The sequence below is a fragment of the Schistocerca americana genome, chromosome 2 (assembly GCF_021461395.2).
Source record: "Schistocerca americana isolate TAMUIC-IGC-003095 chromosome 2, iqSchAmer2.1, whole genome shotgun sequence".
NCBI lineage: Eukaryota > Metazoa > Arthropoda > Insecta > Orthoptera > Acrididae > Schistocerca > Schistocerca americana.
Genome location: NC_060120.1, coordinates 372,064,529 through 372,081,006, shown reverse-complemented (window position 1 = coordinate 372,081,006; position 16,478 = coordinate 372,064,529). Strand labels below are relative to the sequence as shown.

At 43.0% G+C, this 16,478-nt stretch overlaps 1 pseudogene; it reads left to right on the top strand.

The window, feature by feature from the left end:
* Positions 1–3,247: 3,247 nt before the first annotated feature.
* The window catches only part of LOC124594029, a 352,828-nt pseudogene continuing 339,597 nt past the window's right edge, over positions 3,248–16,478 (top strand).

The window sequence follows — 16,478 nt, the reverse complement described above, 5'->3', positions numbered from 1 at the left end:
ACTTATAGAGGAAATAGAGAAGCTCCAAAGGAGACCAGCTCGTTTCGTTACAGGTTTCATTTAGCAAGCCGAAAGCTTCACGGAGATACTCAGCCAACTCGAGTGGAAGACACCGTAAAATAGGCGTCTGCGTCGCCTTGTAGTCTACTGGTAAACTTCCGATGGAGTACATTCCCAGAAGAGGCAATCAGTGTATTGCTTCCTCCTAAGTGTGTCTCGCGAAAATACCATAAGATAAAATTAGAGAGCTGCGAGACCCCACAGAGGCATACGAACAGTCGTTTTTCCCAAGAAACATACGTCATTGGTACAGGAAAAGGGTACACAAAGCAGCCTCCACCACACTTTATAAGGTGCTTTGTCGGGTATAGATGTAGATGTAGAAAGCTGTTGAAGTCATAGGTGGCAGCTGTGTGTACCAGTAACCGCAACTGTACACAGTTATACCACCTACAAAGGCAATTCTTCCTACTGGGTTGCACATGCACAATGAGTTGAATTTCGTTGTTTGCTATCCTTCCTGGTGTTACAATTGTCATGGCCATCAGTGTATTTACAACTTTTGTAGTGGTTCCGTAACGAATTCTTTTCAAAGCTACAAGATAACCACTAGGCAAGAAAACTTTCCTCCTACAGCATTATTTCGTTGCAGCAAGCTGTATTAAGTTCAATAGCTGCCAAAAAACAAGCTTGGACATGTACATCTGCTTTCCTGTCTGACAGTGATACTACAAGGCCCTCTCGCTTTGGTTTCCACCGTCCATCTACAGACGTCTCACTAGTACCACTCATTACAAGACCCCCATATGTCTTCTGTCACCCTACCTCCTGTAGTTCAGGGCCACAGACATCCCATCAGGCCAACTTTACAAGCATTAGGTCCTTACACAGACAGTCGGTACACAGTCCAGACAGCAGTGTCTCTCTTGTGACTGTTTACATTGCTGCTACTACAATGCTTATGTGTTCAGTCAGTGGATACAACAAGTTCCTATGCATCGAAGAACGGATGCTGAATTACGCATTGTAGCCATGGTACGGGGTGATTGACTTCTACTCCGAATTGTCTTAATTGAACGTGTAGTTTTGCCCACGGTGTTGAGTTTACGATGTCGTTCTGCAATTCGTTTCCACTAGGCTATGTCGACAGTTGGACACCTTATTCAGCGAGCTTAACAGGTTCCAAACATGCCACTGAGTCGCCATGCGCATTCTAGAAATAATACACACGTCTGGCTCCAGAAGACGAATGAACGCTGCCACTAGACGACTGCATACTTGAGCATCGTATTACATAAACTCTAACCGCAATAGCTCCGCACGCTACTGGCTATATCGTGAGAAGTATTCAAGGGATGAGATTTCCACTCTACACCGGAGTGTGCGCTGATATGAAACTTCCTCTACAACGGAGTGTGCGTTGATATGAAACTTCCTGGCAGATGAAATCTGAGAAAAATCTCATCCTAGAAACATCCCCCAGGCTGTGGCTAAACCATGTCTCTGCAATATCCTTTCTTCCACGAGTGCTAGTTCTGCAAGGTTCACGGGAGAGCTTCTGTGAAGTTTGGAAGGTCGGAGACGAGGTACTGACGGAATTAAAGCTCTGAGGACGGGGCGTGAGTCATGCTTGGGAAGCTCAGTTGGTAGAGCACTTGCCCGAGAAAGGCAAAGGTCCCGAGTTCGAGTCTCGGTCCGGCACACTGTTTTAATCTGCCAGAAAGTTTCAGTATTGAAGGGAATCTGACCGCCGGCACCGACGTCTAGAAACCCTTATCTCATAGGACAATATCCAGTCATTTCATACATTCATGATTGTTTCCCTCTTTTTTCTTTTCCATTACCTCGTATCCCCACTGAGTGATCATGTTAATGGATTCCTCTTTTTTCTTTGCCATTACCTCGTATCTCCACTGAGTTATCATGTTAATCCGGATTTAGCAGTGTTACTGGTACAGGCCGGCGCCGGCCGCGGTGGTCTAGCGGTTCAAGGCGCTCAGTCCGGAGCAGCGCGACTGCTGCGGTCACAGATTCGAATCCTGCCTCGGGCATGGATGTGTGTGTTGTCCTTAGGTTAGTTAGGTTTAAGTAGTTCTGAGTTCTAGGGGACTGATGACCAGAGATGTTAAGTCCCATAGTGCTCAGAGCCATTTGAACCATTTTGGTACAGGCCGGCGGAATGCCCTTCCTTTCACCACTCGTCCATCCCTCGCAAGCCTCCCTCCAGACAGAACGGAAATTGTATACCACATCAGATTGCGTCGAGTGTTATCCATGTGAAATTGTCAGAACGTTTACGAAATGTCTGCGAATCGTATAACTGAGGCGGGATGTGGATACCAGCCAAGTATTCACCCAGTACGATGTCGAGAACCGCCTAAAAATTACATCCAGGCTGTCCGACACGTCGGCCATTGTCCTAAAGCCGCGGGACGGATTCGGTTCGGGACCGGGGCGGATGCTCCTCCTGCCTCCAACCTGCTACCTCAACCTCCTCCTGGGGCAAAATATGTGTACCCCAAGTGGCTGCGCTTAGTGTTATTCATGTGAAATTCAGCCAAAATTTTGTAAATATTTGTGAATCACGTAAACAAAACTTCGGTGCCAGCGCAGCATTCACGTAGTGGAATGTGGGAATCAGTCTAAAAACCAGCCGCGCGGGATTAACCGAGCGATGTAAGGCGCTGCAGTCATGGGCTGTGCGGCTGATCCCGGCGGAGGTTCGAGTCCTCCCTCGGCCATGGGTGTGTGTGTTTGTCCATAGGATAATTTAGGTTAAATAGTGTGTAAGCTTAGGGAGTCATGACCTTAGCAGTTATGTCCCACAAGATTTCACACACATTTTTTTCTAAAAACCACATCCAGGGCTGGCCGATGTGGCCGTGCGGTTCTAGGCGCTTCAGTCTGGAACCGCGTGACCGCTACGGTCGCAGTTTCGAATCCTGCGTCGGACATGGATGTGTATGATGTTCTTAGGTTAGTTAGGTTTAAGTAGCTCTAAGTTCTAGGGGACTGATGACCAAAGTCCCATAGTGCTCAGAGCCATTTGAACCATTTTTGAACCACATCCAGGCTGGCCAGCAAACAGACCCTCGTAGTTAATCCAGTTGCCGGATTCGGTCCCGGGCCGGTGCATTTCCCCATACTGGAAGCGGCGCTTTAATACGTACGGCTATCCAGGCAGGTCTCACAAAGAAAGACTATAATCCAGATTCATTAAATTGCTTACAACGTGTCGCCTAATAAAATGCGCCACTACGCCGCATTTGCCTATTTGTCGCAACAAATTTCCATAACTCTGATGTGTATGTGACTCGCTACGAATGTCCACCAGATCCCCGTGCTGACAGTGCGCGCCCCACCCGTGTTCTTACAGAGGACCACGACCCGTGCGGCCGCGTGACGTGCCCGCCGGGTTCTCGCTGCGTGCCGACGTCGCCGGGCGGCGCCGCCTCCTGCGAGTGCTCGGCGGACTGCCCGGACCTGGAGGCGGCGGCAGCGGGGGCGGCGGGGGCGGAGGAAGGAGCGGCGCCGCCCCCGCAGGTGGTCTGCGGCTCCGACGGCCGCGATTACGACAGCCACTGCGCGCTGCGGCACGCCACCTGCCGCAACCACTCGGACCTCAAGCTGCGCTTCGTGGGGCCCTGTGGTGAGTAGTCCGCCATAGCGGCGGCTGGGCCGCCCCGCCCCTGTACCGGTGTGCTAAGCTTCTGACGTCACGACATACAACATGAATGGAGAGATGCCTGTCTTAAGCACTCTACATGATTTTAAAAGTATTGGTTAAAAACAGTCTTCGTTGCAATTTTAGTTTTTTATTTTTCAACGACGCGTTTCGCCATATTTAAGCATCTTCAGGTTATCTACATAGAAAACAAAGAACAAATACATCTATTTAAGAATCGCGATCGCGTTGTGCACACTTGGATAACCTATAAGCATGTATAAACAGATCAACTATTGAAAGAGCAAATACCTTAATTTGATATTTCTTAGAAGAATCCTTTAGTCAGCTCATTGGCTACACAATAGAATAAAAATCCGATTTAGCTGCTAGTAATTTTTCTAAATTTATTCCACAATTAGCTTCGAAGCTTAAAAATTCATTTTCAGGTGCTACCAACTGCGAACAAAAGGAGGGGCCTCCAACGTACAGATTCTATGGCGTTGACATACTCGAATGAAAGATTCTGTTGTAGAAAGTGGTGTACTCACACAATTACGAAACCACAAATGCATGGTGATCGAGCGAGTTAGTCAACGGAGATGCCATCCAAGTCAGACAACCGCATGGGAACGTATGACGAGCAACCACAGCGCCCGCCTGACGTCATTCATTCCCGCTGCCGCGGTCTGCTGCTTTCTGGGGCGTCTGTTTTAGTCGCTTCCGTGTCGTGATGTCCAGGGGAGACCCTGTGGTTGCTGGTCACACGTTCCCATGCCGTTGTTTGAGGTGGGTGCGATTCTCATTGACAGACTGACCAGACCGCCGTACATTTATGGTTAATAATTGTGGAGTACATCACTCTCCACAACTGACTGTGTCAGCCCCGTAGTACTGGTAAGTAAGAAGCCCCTCCTCTTTTTCGCACATGGTATCACCTGAAGATGAAGCCTTAAGCTTAGAAACCAGTCGTGGAATAAATTTAGAAAAATTACTAGCAACTGAAGTGGATTTTTACTCTATAAATAGGGTACGTTACTCAGTTGTGGATGCTCGCCTGATCAAATATTTTATGTAAACTATTAGGTGCAGTTCTCACTGAGTGTAGACGATATGCGATACGATGTGCTATGCGTCTCTGGATACGACGCAGAAACAACGTTCATCGGCAGAGCGTATAAAACGTAGTGGGAGCGACTTGACCCTGGTTCACACCGGTACACGCCGGGACACGCACCGACACGCAACACGGGCGCAGACAATGAGGGAAATTTCAAGTCATCCGATGTGCCTCACAAAAATTGTTTTATAGAGATGAAGCAGAGCTACATCCGTCTCTATAGATGTTTGTCTCAGGAAAATTTTTACTTTTCGCATAGAAACTTAAATACCACTGTTTTGAGATTCGCGCGTGTTCCCTGCTAAGTACTCTTTGATATTCAATTTTGAGGAAGTTATTCGGCAAAAAAATTATTTTTTACATTTTACAGTCTGACGTCATAGCTTGATAATGGAAGAAAGAAGCTTTTAACAATTTAAGGGGAAGTGAAGGTCTAAGTGGAAAACTTATGAGGGAAATAACAACCAAACTGTTCCTCCAAGTGTGGTAGGTCTTGACTGTTAAAGTCAACGCTCTAGGTTACCTGTATTCCAAGATAAGCCTACTCACACTATGGTAGTTTTAACGCTTTAATATTTTTAGTAGTTAACTGTGCAGAATATCAAACACGTTATTACTGGCAATAGCCGCAAAGCCTCTAATGTCTTGTTGGTTTACAATTATGTTGTACGTCGGTGCTGTTATGAATACAGGAACATTGGTTACGAATATATATTTAATTAATTTTATTGCCTGTAAGACAACTTGAAGCAAAATTAACATCTAATGGGACTGTTAGGTGTTAGCGTCGTTGAACGTAGTGGGCGACGTGGTTCGTACACAGCTCCAGAAGGAACTCGTGGGTTGGCAGCTGTTTTCTTCACAATTTCTAATGGCAAAAGGAAACGCACACAGGTGTGGGGAAAAAGTCGAAACCCTAGTTGCACCAAAAAAGCGGGGTGACGTCACCTATGTTGAACGTAGGGGTAACAAAACTAGAAACAATAAGTATACCGCAGAAAGATGCAGAGCTAATAGCTGATCATATTGTAAGTTACCGAAAGAGGAAACTCACTACGCCAAGGCAAGGAGTTCAGATTTGTTTTTAAGTGAACATATGAACTACAACAAGTTACATACAGTTTTTAGACATCATAATACTAATGTTCATGTCGTAATATTAATGTTGATTACCGGTTTTACCTAGAAAAAGTGAGGGAAAAGCTTTCCAAAACTGATATTTCTGAAGTCGAGAAAAGACACATGTAATATGTGCGATTTATCACACAACAAAATACAAAATAGCCAGAGGAACAAAGAACTACACTGAAGCATCGTTGAAATCCACGACAGGAAAAGAGAGCGAGCTAGAGAAATGATGAAGAATTAACAGCTTCTATAAGAGGCACCTGTACGTTTTCAGTCGGACAAATCCTACTTTTTGTTACTATTTGAGGAGAGCCCCGGTAGATGACGCAAACAACTTGTCTATTAGCTCGCAGAAAACTGGTGGATGCACTACGGCTAACAAGAATCTCTTCAACGGTCCGAGCTAAGTACATTTCTGAGGTATAGGCTTCAACTATTTCCCGGGAGCGAGATCTAAAACGGTAAACTAGCAGTCGGAGAACTGCTGCCTACTATGAAGTCTAGCTTCTTGGCGTGATGCAGTCTTCACCGATGGCACGTCGACGACAGCTTAAAGTGATGGATTGCAATCAGTCGGCACACGACTCGGACTGCTTTTGCCGACGGGAACTGTCCGCAGTAGTTTTCTTTCCTTTTTTTCTTTTTTTTTCCTTTATTGTTATTTTAATCCCCACAGTGGTGGCTCGCTGGCAGCGGGTAAAAACCGCTCTTCAGCAGAATTTTATATAAACTGTAAAGATCGTTAAAATATGTAAAAGCTGACAATAACAGATGATTTTGTAAAAAATACACAAGTGGACAATATTGATGATGTTTACGTAAAACCAAGGCACAATAAACGAGGATTTTCTAAAACACACATAGATGGAAAGTACTGATCGTTTTTAAGACTCCTTTGACGATTTTATATTACAAGTAAGACAGAGTTATTGATCAATGTAGATGACGCCATGGTGTAATGATGGTGCTGGTGACGCATCAAAAATTTTCATGATGAAGGTGCAATGATGAGTATGACTATGTGGGTCCGCAGCGGTCCCTGGGTCGGTTTAAATAATCAGTCTGCAGGAAGAAACGCACTGCCCCCTCGTCATTCGTGACCGGATGGAGGCGTGATTTTGTGATGCTGCCAGCGACCTCTTGTTAATGCCTGGCGAGGTACCCTGTGGTCCGCAGCTCCTAGTGCGCCTCCTGACAATATGGATCTATATTTGATGTTCCCGCGTGGCTGTTACGGAGCGCTCGAGCGTCGCCTACTTTGACCCCAGCATCGAAACTGTTGTCAAGGTTGCGGATGCCCCTGCTCACCATAGCACAATCGACTTGCTGCAAGTTTTTTTTCTGTAGCAACATTAACCACTTCCAAATGTATTACTTACGACAGTTGTCTTCTTTTAATCTGGGTCTGTACGTGGCCGGCAACAACCATGATTTTTGTTTGTTTCACGTGACCGTTTGAGTGGCCAAGGAGAATGTGAAAGCGCCAGTTCAATATTGAGAGGCATTAAAAATAAAATAACAAAGAAGAAAGAAATAATCGTATGGAGCGACAACTTTAGTATTCAAAATAATAATGCCATTTTTTTCTTTCGATATATTTGGGGTCTAACTACCATGCTGTCGAGGTTCAACATAAATACATTATGCCAGGCCATCCCTGCTTAATCTGATGTAATTTTTCCTCCTATCTATGTAATTATGTAGTTATGTAGTTCTCAATTCGTTCGAGCAATCAATCATTCATAATAGGAAACACAGTCATAACTCAGTCACTCAAAATGATTCAGAAATGTTACTTGTTAGAATGAAATCAGGCGATGATTCTTCTTCCCTGCAGGCTCGTGCTTTGCGGCAGTCTGCTAATCTGTACAAATAAAATGCCTCGTATTTTTGGGAGCGTTGTATAATCAGTCGGGAAACCTCAGATCAAGCGGATATTTGGCTTTGACGAAGTTTAACCTTCCGAAGAAGTAATGGAGCTCTTAGATTATTAAATGCAGGTTCGTATCCCGTCTTTCGGAACTATGCAATATATCGATGAATATCATTAATTCTCAAATCTCAAATAATGTAAATTGTTACACACCTTTTGTATGAAGGAGCAATATATATATATATATATATATATATATATATATATATATATATATATATATATATATATATATATATCGGAAGCTTTTTTCTAACAACCACCAGAGAGTGTACTACAAAGAATGATTATGCGCTCATGGCATAGCTATTGTATGAAACTACTTTGCGCATGGATTCTGCGAGTATGAAGATAGAAAATTATAAACGTCATTCAAGGGTAGAATTGTATCAGAATAATTTATCGAACATAAAGAGATATTACACTGTGATGGCGACTTTGGTCTCATGGAAAAAGAAACAGAGATGAGGAATGTGAGGTTCCGTTGGATGTTGTCAATCTTCTCCGTATGTTTGAACGAAAATATCATTTCTAACAATTTTGATGGATGATGAAGAATTTTATGAGTTCAGTGCATCAGCGAAAAGTCGCCTTAATGCAACAACTTTAGAGATTTCTGAGGCTGTTGGGTCTAAATCGACAAGGAGAAACTAGGAAAAAAGCTTTCAGTGGCATTGAACCATGGGTGAAAACAAAACAATTTAAAACATGAAACAAACAAAAAAATCCTTGAACGTTCACGGCTGAGAATGACGTCAGTATTGAATTCTGAAATGGTTTCATACACAAACGGAGGAAACAAACTTTTCTACAGTGAACTAACACGGTAACGACGGTCTGAAAGTTGTTCTTTACGTATTAAAACTTTTAATAATATATTAATATTTTATGTACCCTAAAGATCAGTACTGTATCCTACATTTTCTCAAAGTAGATATTTCAATACAAGAGTTTTCAAGAACACTACTTTTTACTTAGGACCTACAATTTAAGACTTAAATACTAGTTTCTTACGTTTTATGAATAATGGTTCAAATGGCTCTGAGCACTATGGGACTTAACATCTATGGTCATCAGTCCCCTAGAACTTAGAACTACTTAAACCTAACTAACCTAAGGACATCACACAACACCTAGTCATCACCAGGCAGAGTAAATCCCTGACCCCGCCGGAAATCGAACCCGGGAACTCGGGCGTGGGAAGCGAGAACGCTACCGCACGACCACGAGCTGCGGACTTTTTATGAATAAAACTTGTAGAAAAACAACTATTTTCTCCCACTTTTACCAAAATATTGTCCATAACTTGTTTTTAGCTTACTTTTTACTTGTGTATTTTGCCTTTGATGATGTATACTTCAGGGCGCTTGACCATGTTTAATGACACAAAAGTTGACACATACCTGCTTTCATAAAATGTTCAGACCAAAGAGGTATTTACAAGAATAATATTCTACAGGTAACATTAAGCTTTCATGCGTTCATATTCTGACTGTTGTAAATGTTTCTAAAGAAGATGTAAAAAAACTGTTATAAAGACAATGTTTCTTCCATTTTCTCAAAACTTAAAGTTTGGGATGTGGCTCAGTTTTTGTTTTCAGACTACATATATCCTTTCTATTATATTGCGTGCTCAAAAGAGTAAAATTTCGATATTCGCTATCGTTCTTGGTGTTATAGTTTTATTGGTGGCTTTTAATTGAAAACACATTCAGCATTTCATAAACATAGTAAAGAACTTGTGGTTTTGCTTCAGTTTGAATATGTGAGTGTTAAATAGAGTCTGTTACCAACATACTTCGTGAATAACACCTTCTTCTCTGACCAGTAGCTGGCTTTGACGTGTTTGCAGCCGGCCGTGTGCAGTGTCAACCCTCGCGCGGGCTCTCCAGCTGAGAACTGTCATACCCAGGGCGCCAGTGGTGGCTGTGCCGGAGTGCAGGTGTTGAGCATTGCCCTTTCCCAGCCGCTGATGTCAGCCTGCGCAACCAGTGCTACTGTTTCTTCTTCGAACCGTTTCTCAGTGATGACATTCCTATTCCTTTCACCAACGAAAAATGTCTTGACTGCATAGGGAGTTAGAATCTGAGTCCCTGTATAGCATTTAGATGTGCAGACCGCTCAGTTATTCACATGGGTATATAGACATATAATTTAATTTTAATAGATAGAATTCCTTCTAATCGCCGGATTACCTCAATGATAAGACTATGTGAAAAGACTTGTTGCTCTGGATACAATAAATGTTGTTATGTTTTGAAAATACATCTTGGTTTGCCCTATGAGACTGAAACGTAAGAACTGATGAAGAAGAGCAAATCGCGAATATAATAACAGTTTCTGATTTTTAGGACTAACAAGCAACATTTTGCTTTGTAGCTGATTGTGATTACTGCATGCCAGGATAGGGGAACCGCAGAGCGTATCTCGCGCAAACACGAAGTTCTAATTCTGTCCTTCGCAAAATATTCTCTCCACTCTCAAAGCACCGCAGATGTCATCTCGGTTTCGGCCAAATTAAGTCTTGGTCCTTTGTTTTATCTCTCACTGTTCGGATAAGTTAAAACAAGATACAAACCTCGAAAAGTTCCCCCCCTTCCGCTTCTTGAAATTAATTAAATTTTCTTTCCAGCTGGTAGTTTCCGAGACAACTTTATTATAATTAATTGTCGTTCTTGAGTGTATCCAGACTGTGGGGAAGGATGTTTTGCTGCTGCCTTCTTTGGTCTTGTACTGTTCCCGACCATCATTTCAATTACCAAGTTGTTTTAGCGTTTCTCTCAGTTATATAGTGGGTGTGATTTATGAGTAAATTTTTTCTTTCATATTTTATTCAATTACTGTTCAGTAAAGCATTGCACATGGTCGTAAGCATCTCATAATATACATATCAACTTTTATAAAGAATTATTTACATTTTTTATGATGAACGCGGAATAATCCTTAAAATCTTTGCGTAGTAAACACGTAAATAAATTACAAGCAATGGCTATTACTGGTTTCACCCATTGCTCGTAATAAATTACAAGAAATGGTTATTAATGGTTTCACCCATTGCTCCATGGCAGAGAGTAAAAGACACAAAAATGCACAGCGACTTTTCGACGCCTTTTGCACACATTTCCGAAAGCACTACAAAACGCTGTGAATCTAACGGCACATATTGAGTAGTGTGAAACAGAATTTATATCATTTAAAAACACAAATTATGGTGAGGACGTTCTCCCAGGCGATCACGACACAGACCGTCGAATCGACATGAACCATCGGTTTTGCCACATTGCCGCGACCATCCGCATCTGCTATCTGTGTTTTTCTGATCAATGTTAAATATTCTCAGTAATTAACTGTTGCCTCAGACAGATACTGCAGTGTAACTCAGCATCCACAGCAACTTTATTTTTATACATCTCCTTTCCTAAGATGTGAACAAGTGCATGTACGCAGCGGAATCTACACCACAATGGAACCCCTGAAATAAGTGAGAAATTGTGCACGACATGGAGTCCAACAAGAACTTCTGCGAACAAAACTGCATCAGATGATCTTGTAGTTCCAACTGGATTTTTTCTGCAGTAAAGGAACAAAAGATGACATTAACGTAGCAATTTTCGGACTAACTGTGTCTCACTCTAATTACACGTTTTTGAACACAGGTTAGTAACTAATTCCCATAAAGTATTGTAAATACTCCTAATCCCTGTTTATTCTGCGTCTTCGTTTTTTCCTCATCTAGTTACAAGCTAAGTTTCAGTATTGTTATTTGTTACTGCGTGTTTAATATGCTAAATATTTCAGCACGCATTATGCCTACCTTTATCTTGCAATCATCGTGATCATTCAATTACAGTCTAATTATTACACATAAGACCGTTTATTTCAGCAAAACTGACACACAGTACAAATGAAAAGATAATAAATTAGCAAAAATAAAACTTAAGCACAACACAAATATATTTAAAAATGTATTGATTCACTAAAATTCGATTACTATAACAATCATAAAGAAAGAAATAATACTAACGCATCTACCGAGTTGCCCAAGAATAACTTACTAATTATAAATACATGCATACAACACAAATATATTTAAAATGTATTAATTCACTAAAACTCGATTACTATAACAATCTTATAGAAAGAAATAATAATAACGTATCCTCCCTGGTGTCCAACAATAACTTTTTAATTATTAATAAATACATAAAGGAAAGAATGGGTCCAAAATTATTAGATACATAAATGTAATATATAATAATAATTATTGCATTTGTTATAAAAGAAAGAAATTTAAATTTAATATATCATTTATCTTTGATACAGTTATTTTAACTGCATGTGATATGTAGTATAAAGTGCAGTAATATGCAATTAAGTATATTACATTACAAAATATTTTGTTGTTATTAAGTAGTGAATTTATTATACACTGATATACATCTTATATGGCATGTTAATGTAGTAACTGTATGACAGTGTAGTAAATTACTGAAAATACATAGTAAGACAAAAAAACTACGTACCACGAAAGAATTATCAGAATGGGTTGTTCAAAAATGGCTCTGAGCACTATGGGACTCAACTTCTGAGGTCATTAGTCCCCTAGAACTTAGAACCTAACTAATCTAAGGGCATCACAAACATCCATGCCCGAGGCAGGATTCGAACCTGCGACCGTAGCGATCTTGCGGTTCCAGACTGCAGCGCCTTTAACCGCACGGCCACTTCGGCCGGCAGAATGGGTTGTAAATCGGTAGATTTGATGTACATGTAGAGACAAACAAAGGTTTACAATTTCAGAAAAACTGATCAGTTTCACAGGAGAAAGAGCTTCACAAATTAAGTAAGGCAATAAACCCGTTGGTTCACTTCCTCCCCTTACGCAAGCAGCTGTTCGGCTTGGCATTGATTGACAGAGTTGTTGGATGTCCTCCTGAGATATATCGTGTCAAATTCTGTCCAATTGGCGCGGTAGATCGTTAGAATCTCGAGGTGGCTGGAGCGCCCTGCCCACAATTGTCCAAACGTTCTCAGTTTGGCAGAGATCCGGTGACCTTGCCGGCCAAGGTAGGGTTTGGCCATACGAAGGCAAGCAGTAGAAACTCTCGTCGCCGTATGCGGGCGGGTATTATCTTTTTGAAATGTAAGCCCAGGATGGCTTGCCAAGGAGGGCAACAAAACGTTGCGTAGAATATCTTCAACGTATTGCTGTGTTGTAAGGATACCGCGGTTGACAACCAAAGCGGTCCTGCTATGAAATGAATTGCACACCAGCTCAGCACTTCTGGTTATCGGGCCGTAAGGCGGGCGACAGTCAAGTTGGTATCCCACCACTGTCCAGGACGTCTTCAAACACGTCTTAGCTCGTCATCGAGGCTTAGTTCGAAATGGGACTCGTTACTGGAGACTATTCCACTCCACTCAATCAGATTGGTGGCCGGAGACGTGTCCCATTCGTATAACTCCTTCGTGGTAGATCTTTTCTTCTTTTTTGTCTTTTGGAGTTCAGTTTAAGTTTGGATTTCTGAATTTTTATTTTATTCAGCTACATTACAAAACGCATTTAATATTATACGAGCATTATTAGTTTCAAAATGGGCTACTCGTCGTCAGAAGCATTCCGTATCGCTATACCACTCAGCATCTGGTGTCTGGTTGCGTCATACATTAAGTACTGGTCGTGCATTCGAGTATTGTAAGAGACATACTTTTCACTTGACATCCGCTGCCTTCTTGACTCCTGAGAATAGAGTCTCGCCACACTTGTAACGGTAAATCTGAGCAATACGGCGCTGTGACCCGCACACTACACTCGCATTCAGCAGAAGAGAGCTACAAATACCTGCCATGCTATCCTGATTCAGGTATCATTGGTTTCTGTCTGATAGAAACCATTCGAACATCTCGACGTATTACGGAATTGACCAGTAGGAGTCGTGTGTGTGTGTCTGTCTGTGTGTGTGTGTGTGTGTGTGTGTGTGTGTGTGTGTTTATTTATGGTTTAGGGGCGCTCAACGGCTAGGTTATCAGTGCCTCACTAGATGTTACTACAGGGGCACCTGCATTTAGGGAAGAACGGGTCGGTCAGGAGAGTTCAAGGGAGATCACTCGAGTATCAAATCCATACCGGACATCGCAGTCCTTACAAAACCGCCTAAGTCGACTACTGGTGGTGTGGCAGTGAAGTGGAGACATCAAGAAACAGTCAAAGTTAAACGAAGGTCAGGCAGATCTCTTGGATTAACGTACAGGGATCACCGAGCATTTTGGACGGTGGTTGTAAAAGATCGCATGAAAGTAGCGTATGGATTCGCTCGTGTGTTCCAAAGTGCTACCAGCGCTCCAGCTAGCACATTACTGTGCACGGGGTATAAAAAAGGATGGGGCACATTGGTCGAGCATCTCCTCATAATCCATATATTTCGTAGACAGTGTTAAAGGATAATTGGGACTGTTTAAAGACCGACGCCGCTAGACAGTGTATGACTAGAAACGAGTGATTTGAAGTGATGAGTCTTGCTGTACCCTGTGTCCATTGAAACGCCCGCTAAACCCGCTGGGCAGAACAGGTAATTAGGATTGTGGAAAGGGCCAAATAAGGTTGGGGTCTGTTTCACCTTAATATTGTAATTTATTCTAATTTAATAACACATTTACCACACAAGTGGCACATAGCCGAACCTTTACAACTACGAGATTCAAAATACAAATATTTCATGGCAGAATGGCTGAAGGCCTCCAAACAAGAAATCTTAAAAATCAACAAGATAAAAGTGCAGTTAAAATAGCAAATAAAATAATTAAAATATATTTCAGCTAGGCTGAAAGCCTCAAGGCAAGGGTGGAAAGACAAACAAAAACAAGATGCAATACAAATGGCTGAAGGGTCACAATTAACTTCCAAAATTTAAAAAAAAATATAACCATAAGCCTTAAGTTTTAAGTAGCTGAAACCTAACTAAAAGAAAAGACAACAGAACGGCAATAACCTTTCAGCAAATATCCACTTGCCGGAATTCAAACTTACTAACATAAAACACAGTAAAACCAAGAATTTTTCTTTTATCATTGGCTATGATTGATTATAAACAGACAATTAAACACCGGTGAGAAAGACAATAAAGACAACAGCACTCAGAAGCCTCCAGGGCGTCGGTCTGGCCTCGTTAACTTAGGTGAGACATGTGGTGAGCCCAACTACACTTGACCCGTCGGAACCCAACCAAGGGACAGCCACGGACCGACCGACAAACGACTTGAAATTTCCTGGCAGATTAAAACAGTGTGCCCGACCGAGACTCGGACTCGAGACCTTTGCCTTTCGCGGGCAAGTGCTCTACCATCTGAGCTACCGAAGCACGACTCACGGCCGGTCCCCACAGCTTTACTTCTGCCAGTATCAACCAGTATAGTTAATTCCACCGCATAGCGGTTAAATTTCAGCAATACAAACACTCGGTGTCGCTCACAGGAAAACCTCCCAAACTGTGAACCACCGAAACGAACCACACAACATGAATGGACGTGGCTTGGGTACTTGAAACCACTACTCAACTTTGACGTCCTGGGTCCGTCAACCACGAAGCTCGTAGTGATCGGACAGCTCCGCACACGCTCCGACACTGCGCAGGAACCGCCAGCGGACCCAGCTGACTGCATCGCGCGGAGATAACTTCCCCGGTCCGCAGCAACCGACCGACTCCTCAGAATGCCGACAACATCTAAAACAGTCGTCAGTGGACACACCCCAACTACACACACAACCTGAAAAACAATTGCACGAAGGCCTGAACGATACCCAACAGTGACTAAGCACGCGCGAAGACAAATCGGGAGTCAATGCACACACACACACACAGCCGACTCATGAGGACTGGCGAGCCAAAACGCATCTTCCGGTAGGACGACCGATCGACGATCCACCAAGCCCGTGGCCCAGCTCAAGTGATGCGTGGCGGCAATGGTGGGGTGAGCCATGTCGATGCTGCAACCCGACTGCACGAGTGCCGTATTGCAACTCCCTGACTGGCAGTTCCAGACTGCGCTCCAGACGCGTTCCAACTGACTGGCAGCCCGAACTCGAGACCCGAACTGCTTTACGACGGACAACGACCGGGAAGTAATAGCGGTCGAGTAAAGATACTACGAGAGGGGATATATCGATACGCGCTACTAACACCGGTCACGGTCAGGCAAAGCAGCGACTCAGTGACAGTAGTAATTTTAAATTAACGTAGTGAGGTGGAAGTACATTAAAAACAGGGTGTAAAATACATGATGGTGGGAACATGAGCCACGCACTGCTCATCCATATGGTGGAAGGGTTTGGGATTGGCGGTCTGACACCAGCCATCGTGTGCAGTGTCAACAGTGGCGTAAGTTGGAGGTGATGTTATGGCATGAAGTGTTTCTTTCTGGTCAAGATGTGGTACCTTGTATATGAAGAAGGGTTTGAATAGATTTTATAGTGCACTATCAGCAGCGTCCGCAGCTCGTGGTCGTGTGGTAGCGTTCTCGCTTCCCGCGCACGGGTTCCCGGGTTCGATTGCCGGCGGGGTCAGGGATTTTCTCTGCCTCGTGATGACTGGGTGTTGTGTGTTGTCCTTAGGTTGGTTAGGTTTAAGTAGTTCTAA